Source organism: Elephas maximus, chromosome 4, assembly GCF_024166365.1.
Source record: "Elephas maximus indicus isolate mEleMax1 chromosome 4, mEleMax1 primary haplotype, whole genome shotgun sequence".
In the NCBI taxonomy this organism is placed as follows: Eukaryota; Metazoa; Chordata; class Mammalia; order Proboscidea; family Elephantidae; genus Elephas; species Elephas maximus.
Window position 1 is genome coordinate 68934422 of NC_064822.1, and position 13776 is coordinate 68948197.

At 37.6% G+C, this 13776-nt stretch overlaps 1 protein-coding gene across 1 annotated transcript in view; it reads right to left on the reverse strand.

Moving 5' to 3' along the window:
• The window catches only part of LOC126075183 (NKG2-F type II integral membrane protein-like), a 237776-nt gene that overhangs the window by 186097 nt on the left and 37903 nt on the right, over window positions 1-13776 (reverse strand). The window lies entirely within an intron of this gene.

The window sequence follows — 13776 nt, forward strand, 5'->3', positions numbered from 1 at the left end:
AAAGTTCTCTTCCTTAATATGATTAAATAATTAGAGGCACTTACAAATCCTTAGAATAAAAAGCTTCCTTGTTACCTTTCAAAAACTTATGGGGAGTGACAACTGCGACTGTCGTGGTTAGTACACTGGCCATCAGGACAAAGCAGATGATTCCCAGTGTCATAGCAGCGAGCCTCCCTGGAGGTGATGGGAAAACTGCAGGGAGAAACGGAAATACTGAGAAAGCAAAGAGGGAGAGAATTGTCTGGAAGATGTACATACAAGAGGAACCCTAGGCACAGAAAATTATATGCATAAATGCTGGAACTGAACCCACGTCCACCTTGTAATTTTTCTCTATACCACTGCATTGTCAGTAAACATAATGCTCCATGAATTGTTGGTCCAAAACTACAGATTTCATCAATGCCTGAATAAAACTAGTTTTCAGATTCCATATTAGAATATCATACCCCCAATTTGAGCTCTGATTCTCAAAAACGAAACTATGTGAGCCTATTCCCTAAATCTGACCATCTTCGTTTCATGCCTCAGTGTTTCCTGTTTCCCCCCATCTCTGCTCCCCAACTGCACATCCCAGAGCACTTGTACTGAAGGTCCAGTAAATGCTTTACCTTTGCAATGGGGTTTCTTGTCATTTCCTTGAAGATCCTGAGACGCATTATGAAGGTTTAATTCCACGTACGTTATGTCCTGCTCAGTGTCTGAAATGGAGCTATTTTTGCTCTCAGGTTTGAATTGCTGCCTCTTTGGGTATTTGGCCGGGTTGATATCTGAGTAGATTACTCCTTGATTACTCGTCTCTGCAGCTGAGTGATTTCATGAACTGTGTTTTAGGGTAACTGTGCTTTCAGAATTCAATATATGGTGCAAATAATGACAAGATGGCTCCTGCACACAAACCGGGCTGTGGGGGATGGGAGTAAGGTGAGGGTTAGTGGTCACCGGCAACTGAAGAATCTAGTTCTGATCTAGATTTACTTTAGGCTTTACGCAAGGGTCCAGAGTAGAGTAAGTCCTTTTTTTTAGATATCCTGGTTTTAACAAAATATTATTTTTTGGAGTCATGAAAAGCAATAAGTTATTGAGGATAAAGAAGCTCATAAATTAAGATATCATTATTTATTTAAAATCAAATTCCATCAAAGTATCATAAAACCATTATATCACCTGTGTGAAAAATTAAAAATCTGTATTTGAAAAAAACACTGCAACAATTTTTATGAAAATTTAGAAAGTAATACTGGTTAAAGGCTAAGTAATTCAAAGTTGAGGGGATAGAAAAGCTAGCATATATACATGTTAATTTATTGCTCGAAATTATTTTGATTTAGTGTTACACACATATTTACTTAAAGGAGGTGAAGTGTTACCATATGCTCTTTTTCTTATTCATGGATGGGTGGAGAGTCCTGAGAAATCACTAAGAATTTAAAGAAAATTTTTACATTTTGTGACATGTTACCTAATACACTAAACATACTAAAAAAAAAAAAAAATTTTTTTTTTAAACATACACACGGAGTAAAAATACTGAAAGCACAGAAAAGAAAAAACAAACATATTAGAAACAAAAACTCTTCTTTTACAGAAGTAATTCTCAATTATTTAATGGCTAGAGTAAGAGACTGTAAGTCGATAAATGAAAATGTAGACCATTTATGTAAGAATACTCTTGATTCAAATTTCCAGAAAGACCCTATGTTTGTCAAGGTCAACGAAGGTCACTTTAATTGGGTAATTAATTATACTAATTCAGTTCATATAATTTCGTTCAGTCAGTGGGCTCCAGAGTAAGTGAAATTTAGAATTGAATTTCAGCTTTTAAGCCTGCAATGTTTGACCTTTAGAAATTTGCTCAGTTTTCTAAACAAAATAGAAATGATACTATATAAAAATAGTGCATGTAATACACTTAGCACACAACCTGGCACTTACAAGCACTCAGTAGATATTCTCCTTTTTAGTTATTATTTTAGTCACAAAGGCCATGTAATTGTTTTTGATCCATTTCAGTTACAAGTTGTAAAATAACCTATTAGACAGGATTTCCTTATATCATTGTGGTTCATTTTTAAAAATGTTTTCTCAAATTTTAAAAAACCTTTCATCATCAATTATTATATTCAGATTATTATTTTATTTTATTATTATTATTTATGAAAGCTACCTCATCCTACTTTTTCTTCAAAATAAAACTGAATGAATTTAATCTAACTAGGTGGATGAGGAATTATGTCAGAACTTGCATCATTCAATCAGTTTCTTTTAAAAATACAGGTCTAAAAAAATTTTTTTTTTTTTTTTTTTTAAAGACTAGGCTCAATATAAAATAATATAGTTAAATGTTTTCATCTCATTGTAAACTATTCAATCTTAGGCCATGTTAATCCTATTAAATTTCAAAGTCCTATTTTTAGGCTAGCTTCCAAAATCTTGACATTACATACGCCTCCTCATAATACCATTTTCATTATAATGAACAAATGCTAAAGTCATAGCACCATTATCAGCAGGTATTTAATCATAATTGCTGAATATTATTCTGAGACACTATTACATTTTCAACCTTAATGTAGCTGCACAAACTCCACTGTTTCCAAACTTATCTAGTCGAGTTTTTGAAATGTTTGCACTCGATCTGATTTTTTAATATATTATAGAATCATCAGTTGTCCCCTGATAAAAACCAGTATCTCTTGGAAAGGTAAAATATTAAACATTGTTGAATTATATATCATGCAAGAGATTAAAATATTAGATAACTACTCATTGTAATATAATATATACTGTGCTATACATTAGAAACCCTGATGGTGTAGGGGTTAAGTGCTACAGCTGCTAATTAAGAGGTCGGCAGTTCGAATCCACCAAGCGTTCCTTGGAAACTCTATGGGGCAGTTCTGTTCTGTCCTATAGGGTCACTATGAGTCAGAACTGACTTGACAGCAATGGGTTTTTTGGGTACTATACGTTGTATTGTTCTTTCTCTAATAACAACAAATTTTGTATATTTTAACAGAAATATTTGTCTGAAAGTGACAAAAACTGAAGTCAAACTACACAGGGTGAGAAAAAGTAATTTTCAAAAATCTCATCTAAACAAAAAATGGAGAGTGCAAGAAAAGGAGACTTTTAAACCACAAGGTGAAATGACACTTCAGCATCAGAAAAAATAAGATTTGAAATTAAAATGATTAGTTGGTATCAAGTGGAATTCTGTCAATCATTCTTCGTCTTGCATTAAGAAAAGTGTAAGTTTTTTAGCCGGCAACCCTAAGGAAATTCACTTCCGTGTTGCCTGTAGGGGATTTCAGTTAAAATTCACTCAAAACATAGGCTTTGTTAAATCCAGTAAAATGGCAAGTAAATCCACATTTATGTCTCTGGAATCTGGACTAATATTTGATCCTTCAATATGGATGGCTATTATTGCCAGCTATATGTGTATTTCTATTAATTATATTTTTTTATTTTTTATAAACAGAGTAATCATGTATGCATATGTGTGAATTTCTGCTTATTAGAAATAAATTAGTTTCCATTGTGGAGGTTTATTACATTTCCATACACTAATAATAATTCCCTCTGTTTTCATTACTTATATAATTAAAACACTGATATTGTTCTCCAACATTATTCATGAATGTTCTCACTTTAAGTTGAAGACCTAGATGTTTACTATTCTCGTAGACATTCACTTTTGATGCCTTCAATTAAATAGTGCTAAAAAAAAAAAAAAATTTTTTTTTTTTATATGCCATGGACATTGTTATATATTATAATATGGATTGATTTTTGTGGTATTTATACCTAATGAAATCTATACTTGAACAATAGAAAGGCATAATAAAAATTACTCGAAATGATGGAGTAGTCAAAACTGCTTCATATGTACTATATATATAAGATGTCGATGGTGACTAATTTTAATAATGGCAGAATACAGTGCTGTATGAAATGTGACAAACGTATAAATTAATATCAATTGAAAAGGTCCTTTTATTATGATGGCAAAATTATGTCATTTTCAAGGAATTGAAAAAAGGGACAATTAGTTGCCAACTGATAGGCACTAAAGGATTTGTTAAAAAATCAAGCAGAAAAAAAAATTATCCCAGATTAAAGCTTGGATATTCAGAAAGCAAATGAAAGTGAGGGAAAAAAAAATTACGTGAATACACCTAAATTGATATTGGCTACAGAAAATGTTAATTATAAAGTTTCTAAATTTAAATATCTATTTGCATTAGCATGCAATGGAACAAATGTACAGCAAGCTGTAAAGAAAGGTAAGGGCAGTATAAACTTTTCACTGTTTGAGAAACGGTAGAAGTTATAATTTGCTATTTCATGAATAAGAATGTATATAGTAAAATTCAGAGCACTAATAAAAGAATGGTGAAAGTACATTGAATAAGATTTTCAAAAAAAAATAGAACAAAATGAAAATATTTATTCCAACAAAAGATAAAAAAAGCAAATGAAAAGTAATGTATGTTTAGAGTTACAAATGGAAAGTAAATAGTAAATGGTGGAGTTCAATCCAAATTAAATTATGTTGTTATCGTTAAGTGCCATCAAGTCCATTCCAAGTGATAGCGACCCTATCCATATACAACAGACTGAAACACTGCTGAGTCCTGCATTTTCTTCATAATCCTTGTTATGCTAGAGCCCATTGTTGTAACCACTGTGTCAATCAACCTTGTTGAAGGTAGTCCTCTTTTGCACTGATCCTCTCCTTTACCAAGCATGATGTTCTTCTACAGGGACTGGTTCCTCCTAATAACATGTCCAAAGTATGTGAGGTGAAGTCTCTCCATCCTTGCTTCTAAGGAGCATTCTGGCTGTATTTCTTTCAACACAGATTTGTTCATTCTTCTGGCACTCCATAGTATATTCAATATACTTTGCCAAGACCACAATGCAAGAGCATCAATTGTTCTTTGGGCTTCCTTAAAAAAAAAAAAACCAAACCCACTGCCGTCGAGTCGATTCCAACTCATAGCGACCCTATAGGACAGGGTACAACTGCCCCATAGAGTTTCCAAGGAGCTCCTGGCAGATTCAAACTGCCAACCTCTTGGTCAGCAGCTGTAGCACTTAACCACTATGCCACCAGGGTTTCCTGGCCTTCCTTATTCACAGGAATTGATGGAATACTGAGTGAGATGTTTCAACAGATAGATGAAGCACTGGAGGTGCTCACTGCACTATGCCCAGAAATTTGGAAGACAGCTACCTTGGCCTACTGACTGAAAGAGATCCATACTGTACCCATTTCAAAGACAGGTGATCCAACAAAATGTGGAAATATAGAACAATATCATAGTTTTCACATGCATATGAGGTAACTGAAAACACCATGGCTTTGGTTAGGAGAATCTTGGTCCTCAAGGTGACATCTTTGCTTTTCAACACTTAGAGAGGTCTTTTGCAGCAGATTTACTCAGTGAAATGTGCCATTTGTTTTCTTGACTGCTGTTTACACAGGCATTGATTGTAGATTCAAGTAAAATGAAATCCTTGACAACTTCAGTCTTTTCTCCATTTACCATGATGTTGCTTATTAGTCCAGTTGTGAGGATTTTTTTTTTCTTAATGTTGAACTGTAATCTGCCGAAGGCCATGGTCTCTGATCTTCATCAGTAAGTCCTTCAAGTACCCTTCACTTTCAGCATTCAAGGTTGTGTCATCTGCATAAGACAGGTTGTTAATGAGTTCTGATGCCCTGTTCTTCTTCATACAGTCCAGTTTATCAGAGTGTTTTCTCAGGGTACTTATCGAATAAGTGTGGTAAAAAGAAAAAATCCTGACGCACATCTTTCTTGACTTTAGACCACGCAGTATTCCCTTGTCCTGTTCAAACGACTGCCTCTTAGTCTATGTACAGGTTCCTCATGAGCACAGTTCAGTGTTCTGGAATTCCCATTCTTCAAAATGTTGTCCATAATATTTCATGATCCACCCAGTCAAATACCTTCGCATAGTCAATAAAACACAGGTAAGCATCTTTCTGGTATTCTCTGCTTTCAGCCAGGATGCATGTGATGTCAGTAATAATATCCCTTCTTCCACATCCTCTTCTGAATCTGGCTGAATTTCTATCAGTTCCTTGTGGATGTACTGCTGCAAATCCTTTTTAAGGATCTTCAGCAAAATTTTACTTGCCAAACCAAAAACCAAACCTGTTGCTGTTGAGTCGATTCTGACTCACTGAAGATATTGTTTGATATTTTCTGCTTTCTTTTGGATCACCTGGCTTTGGAATGGGTACAAATATGCATCTCTTCCAGTCAGTAGGCCAGGTAGCTGTCTTCCAAATTTCTTAGCATAGTCCATTGAGCACCCCCAGTGCATCAGCAGTTTGTTGAAATATCTCACTTGGTATTCCATCAGTTCCTGCAGCCTTGTTTTTTGCCAATGCCTTCAGTGCAGCTTGGACCCCTTCCTTCAATATCATAGGTTCTTGATCAGATGCTACCTCTAGAAATGGTTGATCGTTGACCAATTCTTTTGGGTATGGTGTCTCTCTGTGTTTCATCTATCATCTTTTGATGCTTCCTGCATCATTGAATATTTTCCCCATAGAATTCTTCACTATTGCAACTTGAGAATTGAATTTTTTTCTTCAGTTCTTTCAGCTTAAGAAATGCCGAGCGTGTTCCTCCGTATTGGTTTTCTATCTCCAGGTCTTCAGACATTTCATTATAATACTTTTTCTTCTCCAGTCACCCTTTGAAATCTTCTTTTCAGCTCTCTTACGTCATCATTTTTTCCTTTCACTTTAGCCACTCTGCTCTCAAGAACAACTTTCAGAGTGTCTTCTTTTCTTTCCTCTCTTTTTAATGACCTCTTGTTTTCTTCATGTATGATATCCTTGATGTCATTCCACTACTCATCTGGTCATTTGTGATTGGGGCTCAGTGCATCAAATCTATTCTTGAGACGGCCTTCAAGGTACAACTCAAGGTTGTACTTTGGCTCTCATGAACTTTTTCTAATTTTCTTCAGCTTGGACTTGCACTTGCATATGAGCAACTGATGGTGTGGTTCACAGTCACCCCCCAGCCTTATTCTGACTGAGGATATTGAGCTTTTCCATCATCTCTTTCCACAAAGGTAGTCAATTTGTTTCCTGTGTATTCCATCTGGTAAGGTCCATGTATATAGTTTTCCTTTATGTTGTTGAAAAAGGTATTTGCAATGAAGAAGTTGTTGGTCATACAAAATTCTATCATGCATCATTTCCATCACCAAGGTCATATTTTCTAACTACCAATCCTTCATCTTTGTTTCCAACTTTTGCACTCCAATCGCCAGTAATTATCGATGAGTCTTGATTGCATGTATTATCCATTTCTGACTGCAGAAGATGTTAAAAATATTCAGTTTCTTCACCTTTGGCATAAGTGGTTGGAAAGTAAATTAGAAAAAAACTTGTATTAATTGGTCTTCCTTGTATGCATAGGGATATTTTCCTATCATGACAGTGTTATACTTCAGGATACCTCTTGAGATGTTATTTTGACAGTGAAGGCAACATCATGCCTCTTCAATTTGTCATTCCTGGCATAGTAGGCCATATGATTATCTGATTCAAAAAGGCCAATACCAGTCCATTTCAATTCAGTAACACCTAGGATATTGATGTTTATGTGTTCCTTTTTATTATTGATGATGGCCAATATTCCTAGATTCATGTACATATACATATGCAAATTTATTTATAATAAGGAAGACATACTCAACAATTACAGTTCTCATTTCTGCAACTGTTCATGTTGTTTTAGGTGGTATTTATAACTACTTTCTTTCACTACCCATTCCATATTCCCTTTGCCCTCAGCAAGCACCTTAGCGGGTCATCATTTTTTGCCTGATAAGGTGACGCAAACCTTCATTTCTGAAGAGTCAGAAACGTTAGTAGTCCTGCCTGAGTTGAGCTTTTTTACTTTTCTATTGCCTTTAATCATGGGGCATGGTAGTGCTAAGGTATGCGCTAAGCTATTGCCTTTTTTCAAACATATCCTTCTTTACCTTCACTGTGTAATAACAGTCCAATTTCCCTTGGCAATTAAGATCTGTCAAGCCAACCAATATAGTAACTCTCTTCTCTGCCCATTGATTTAAAGGAATGAAGAGTCCAAAATGGCTTGGTGATATTCTCAGCTTCCTGTTCAGTGGAATCGTAGCTGTGTCCCCTGGTTGAAACTTTGCCACTTTTGGAACTAACACCATTAGGCTAAAAAAGCCTAGGGCCACAAGCATGGAAAGAAAATCTTTGTGTGTGGACACTAGGGGTAGTAATGAGTGGTACCACTCCCATTTCTACCCTTTGATTCCAAGACCAATATATCCTGGCAATGAGAGAAAAAGCTCCATATGTTGTACACTGATTTGAAGCATATACAGCCTCCTAGAGAATATTACCCACCCCTGCAAAGTATTGCCACCTAGTTGGAGCCATAATTGACTTTTCAAAAGGCATTTCTACTGTTCTAACAATTCAGTTGCTTTAATCTGGTGAGAAACATGTAAGACTAGTGAATTCTGTGAGTCTGGATCCGTTGCCACGATTTGTTTGCCGTGAAGTGGATTCTTTCATCAGAGGCAATGCTGCGTGGAATGCCATGATGGTGGAAAAGGCATTCCATAAGTTCACAGACAGTGGTTTTTTCAGAAGTATTGTGTGCCCAACCCCAAAACACAGGGAAGGCAAATCCATATCCAGAGTTAGTGTCTATTCCAAAATGCTGCTTTTTCCATGATGGATGTGGTGCAATGTCATCAGCTTGCTGTCAGGTTGCTGGCTGATCACACCTAGAAAATGATGTCATATTGAGAACTCTATGTTGTTTTCTGGAAAACCTGGTTGTGTGGTAGTTAAGAGGTTGGCTGCTAACCAAAAGGTCAGCAGTTCAAATCCATCAGGTGCTCCTTGAAATCCCTGTGGAGAAGTGCCACTCTTCCAATAGAGTCATTATGAATTGGAATCAACTCAGCGGCAATGGGTTTTCTGTTGGTTTCTGCTGCTGAAAGATTGAGCACTCAGCAGTGGCTAAAGCCAGATTGGCCGTGGTGAGAGGAATTCTTGCTGATGCCATGGATAATCTCCATCTCTGCCACCATAGCCACTTTTTTCATAAGCCCATCAGGCAATGACAGGAGTGGCTAGAGAAAGAGGTTGACTGGTATCCACACAATGTATTATCCATCCAGGTGACTATTAAAATTTTCTTCAGCTGAGTTCACCTGCTGGTGTGTGTTCACATTGGATGCAAATATATTCACGTTTTTTGCATATTCAGAGTAGAGATCTCTCCACATACCTCTTCTCCAGTCCTCCCTGCCACCAATTTTCCAATCATGTCCCTTGCAAGTCCCTGATCATGCAGCCAAACCATAGCCCACAGCCCATGAATCAGTGTACAATCGAACATCTAACCTTTTCCTCTTTTAAATAAAATGAACAGCCAGAAGCACTGCTTGAAATTCTGCCCACTAGGAGGAATTCTTCACCACTATTCTTCAGTTAACTCCCAAAAAGAGGCTTCAGTGCTGTAGCTGTCCAGTTTTGAGTGATGCCTACATTTTGTGCACAACCGTCTGTAAACCAGACCTGAATTTTATATTCCTCAATCAACTGGAAGGTAGGGAACTTCCCATGAGGCCATACTTACAGGCTAGGAAAAAGAAGGTGGGTAATATAGCAGGAGTATAGTCCTTGGGCATTTGGGCCAATATGTCATTAACTTACTTGAGTCTTTAACACGTGTTCAAGCCCTGTCTCAATTATAACACTTTAATTTGACAGTGGAGTGCTACTGTGCATGCCAAAAGTTATGATTTTGTTGGTCAAACGACACAGAGGTTGCACAGTAACTTGTTGGCTCATGGTTAACTGTTCATTCTCTACTAAGGCCCAGTAACAACCGAAAAGCTGTTTTCCAAAAGGGAGGTAGTTATTTGTAGAGGATGGCAGCGCTTTTGTGCATGCACGCAAACAGGCACACATATAAATATATGGAAAACCTGGTGGCACTTTGGTTAAGAGTTCAGCTGCTAACCAAAAAGTCAGCAGTTTGAATCCACCGGGCACTCCTTGGAAACCCTATAAGGCAGTTCTACTATGCCATATTAGAAAAAGGAAATCTGAAAATCAAATCTTTGAGCCTTCATCATAAGAAGAGATTGGGGCATCTCAGATCTTTCCTCAGCATGCATACAGCCCTGTACAATGGTTGTTGTTGTTAGGTGCCATCCAGTCGGTTCCAACTCATAGCGACCCTATGCACAACAGAACGAAACACTGCCCGGCCCTGCACCACCCTTACAGCCGTTCTTAAGCTTGAGCTCATTGTTGCAGCCACTGTGTCAATCAACCTCATTGAGGGTCTTCCTCTTTTCTGCTGACCCTGTACTTTGCCAAACATGATGCCCTCCAGAGACTGATCCCTCCTGACATGTCCAAAGTATGTAAGGCGCAGTGTTGCCACCCTTACTTCTAAGGAGCATTCTGGTTGTACTTCTGCTAAGACAGATTTGTTCATTCTTATGGCAGTCTATGGTATATATTCAATATTCTTCACTAACACTGCAATTCAAAGGCGTCAATTTTCCTTCGGCCTTCCTTATTCATTGTCCAGCTTTCACGTGCATATGATGCAATTGAAAATACCATGGTTTGGGTCCATCGCACCTTAGTCTTCAAGGTGACATCTTTGATCTTCAACACTTTAAAGAGGTCCTTTGCAGCAGATTTACCCAATCAATATGTCTTTTCATTTCCTGACTTCTTCCATGGCTGTTGATTGTGGATCCAAGTAAAATGAAATCCTTGACAACTGCAGTCTTTTCTCCATTTATCGTGATGTTGCTCATTGGTCCAGTTGTGAGGATTTTTGTTTTCTTTATGCTGAGGTGCAATCCATACTGAAGGCTGTGGTCTTTGATCTTCATTAGTAGGTGCTTCAAGTCCTCTTCACTTTCAGCAAGCAAGGCTGTGTCGTCTGCATAACACAGGTTGTTAAAGAGTATTCCTCCAAACCTGATGGCCCGTTCTTCTTCATAGAGTCCAGCTTCTCATATTATTTGCGCAGCATACAGACTGAATAGGTATGGTGAAAGAATACAACCCTGACACACACCTTTTCTGACTTTAAACCAATCAGTATCCCCTTGTTCTGTCCGAACAACTGCCTCTTGATCTATGTAAAGGCTCCTCATGAGCACAATTAAGTGTTCTGGAATTCCCATTCTTCCCAATGTTATCCATAATTTGTTATGATCCACACAGTCAAATGTCTTTGCATAGTCAATAAAACACAGGTAAACATCCTTCTGGTATTCTCTGCTTTCAGCCAGGATCCATCGGACATCAGCAATGATATCTCTGGTTCCATGTGCTCTTCTGAAACCAACCTGAATTTCTGGCAGTTCCCTGTCGATATTTTGCTGCAGCTGTTTTTGAATGATCTTCAGCAAAATTTTGCTTGAGTGTGATATTAATGATATTGTTCTATAATTTCCACATTCAGTTGGATCACCTTTCTTGGGAATTGGCATAAATATGGATCTCTTCCAGTCAGTTGGCCAGGAAGCTGTCTTCCATATTTCTTGGCACAGACAATTGAGCAACTCCAGCTCTGCATCCATTTGTTGAAACATCTCAATTGATATTCCAACAGTTCCTGGAACCTTGTTTTTTGCCAACGCCTTCACAGTAGCTTGGACTTCTTCCTTCAGTACCATCAGTCCCTGAACATATGCTACCTTTTGAAATGGTTGAACATTGACTAATTCTTTTTGTTATAATGACTCTGTGTATTTCTTCCATCTTCTTTTGATGCTTCCTGCGTCGTTTAATATGTTCCCCATAGAATTCTTCACTAGTGCAACTCAAGGCTTGAATTTTTCTTCAGTTCTTTCAGCTTGAGAAACACCGAGTGTATTTTTCCATTTTGGTTTTCCATCTCCAGCTCCTTGCACACGTCATTATAATACTTTCTCTTCTCGAGATGCCTTTTGAAATCTTTTGTTCAGTTCTTTTGCCTCATCAATTCTTTCTTTTGTTTTAGCAGCTCGAGGTTCTTGAGCAAGTTTCAGAGTCTACTCTGACATCTATTTTGGTCTTTTCTTTCTTTCCTGTCTTTCTATGACCTCTTCCTTTCTTTACGTATGGTATCCTTGATGTCATTCCACAACTCGTGGGGTCTTCAGTCACTAGTGCTTAATACATCAAATCTATTCTTCAGATGGTCTCTAAATTCAGATGGGATATACTCAAGGTCATATTTTGGCTCTCGTGGACTTGCTGTAATTTCCTTCAGTTTCAGCTTGAACTTGCATATGAACAACTAATGGTCTTTTCCACGGTCAGCACTTGGCCTTGTTCTGACTGATGATAGTGAGCTTTTCCATCTTCTCTTCCCACAGATGTAGATTTCTTTGTGTCCCATCTGTGTGTTCCATATGTTTATGTTGGTGAAAGAAGGTATTCGCAATGTCAGTTTGTTGTACTGTAGGGGCTTGCATGTTGCTGTGATGCTGGAAGCTCTGCCACCGATATTCGGATACCAGCAGGGTCACCAATGAAGGACAGGTTTCAGCTGAGCTTCTAGATTAAGACTAGGAAGAAGGACCCAGCAGTTTCCTTCTGAAAAGCATTAGCCAGTGAAAACCTTATGAATAGTAGTGGAACATTGTCTGATATAGTGCTGGAAGTTGAGCCCCCCAGGTTGGAAGGTGCTCAAAAGATGACTGGGGAAGAGCTGCCTCCTCAAAGTAGAGTTGACCTTAGTGACATGGATGGAGTAAAGCTTTCAGGGCCTTCATTTGCTGATGTGGCATGACTCAAAATGAGAAGAAACAGCTGCAAATATCCATTAATAATCAGAACCTGGAATGTATGAGACGTGAAACTAGGAAAATTGGAAATCACCAAAAATGAAATGGAATGCATAAACATCAATATCCTAGGCATTAGTGAGCTGAAATGGACCGGTATTGGCCATTTTGAATCTTACAATCATATAGTCTACTATACTGGTAATGACAGTTTGAAGAGGAATGGTGTTGCATTCATTGTCAAAAAGAATATTTCAAGATCTACCCTGAAGTACAACGCTGTCAGTGGTAGGGTAACATCCATATGCCTACAAGGAAGTCCAATTAATATGAGTATTATTCAAAATTACGCGCCAAACCCTAGGGCCAAAGAAGAAGAAATAGAAGATTTATCAGCTGCTTTAGGCTGAAATTGATTGAGCATGCAATCAAGATGGATTGATAATTACGGGTGATTGGAATGTGAAAGTTGGAAACAGAGAAGGAGGATCAGTATTTTGGAAAATATGCCCTTTGCAATAGAAATGATACTGGAGATTAAAGTTTTTTTTTTTGTACAATGGTACAGCCTTCTACATACCCAGGCATTTTTACAAGCTTTTCAAAGCTCTCTCTGAACATCTTGTTCCTTACATCTTCCTTTTATTCTTTCATCAGGCTCTTTAGGCCCCAACTGGTATTGTAGCATCAGGTAGCTGTAATGTTAAACAATTGCTGTTGATGGTTTTCAGTAAATAATTTTCCCACACAGCTAGCTCCATCCGTGTCAAATAACCACAACATACTGTGAATGGGGTTTTCCACGGAGCTATGAAAAAGGTCAAAGAATGACAATTTTGTGGTTATGGGACTCTTAAGAACTCCAAACTTGGTCTTCCTCTTCAGAAGTGGCATAGCTGCTAGTTTTCATGAATACCATGGAGC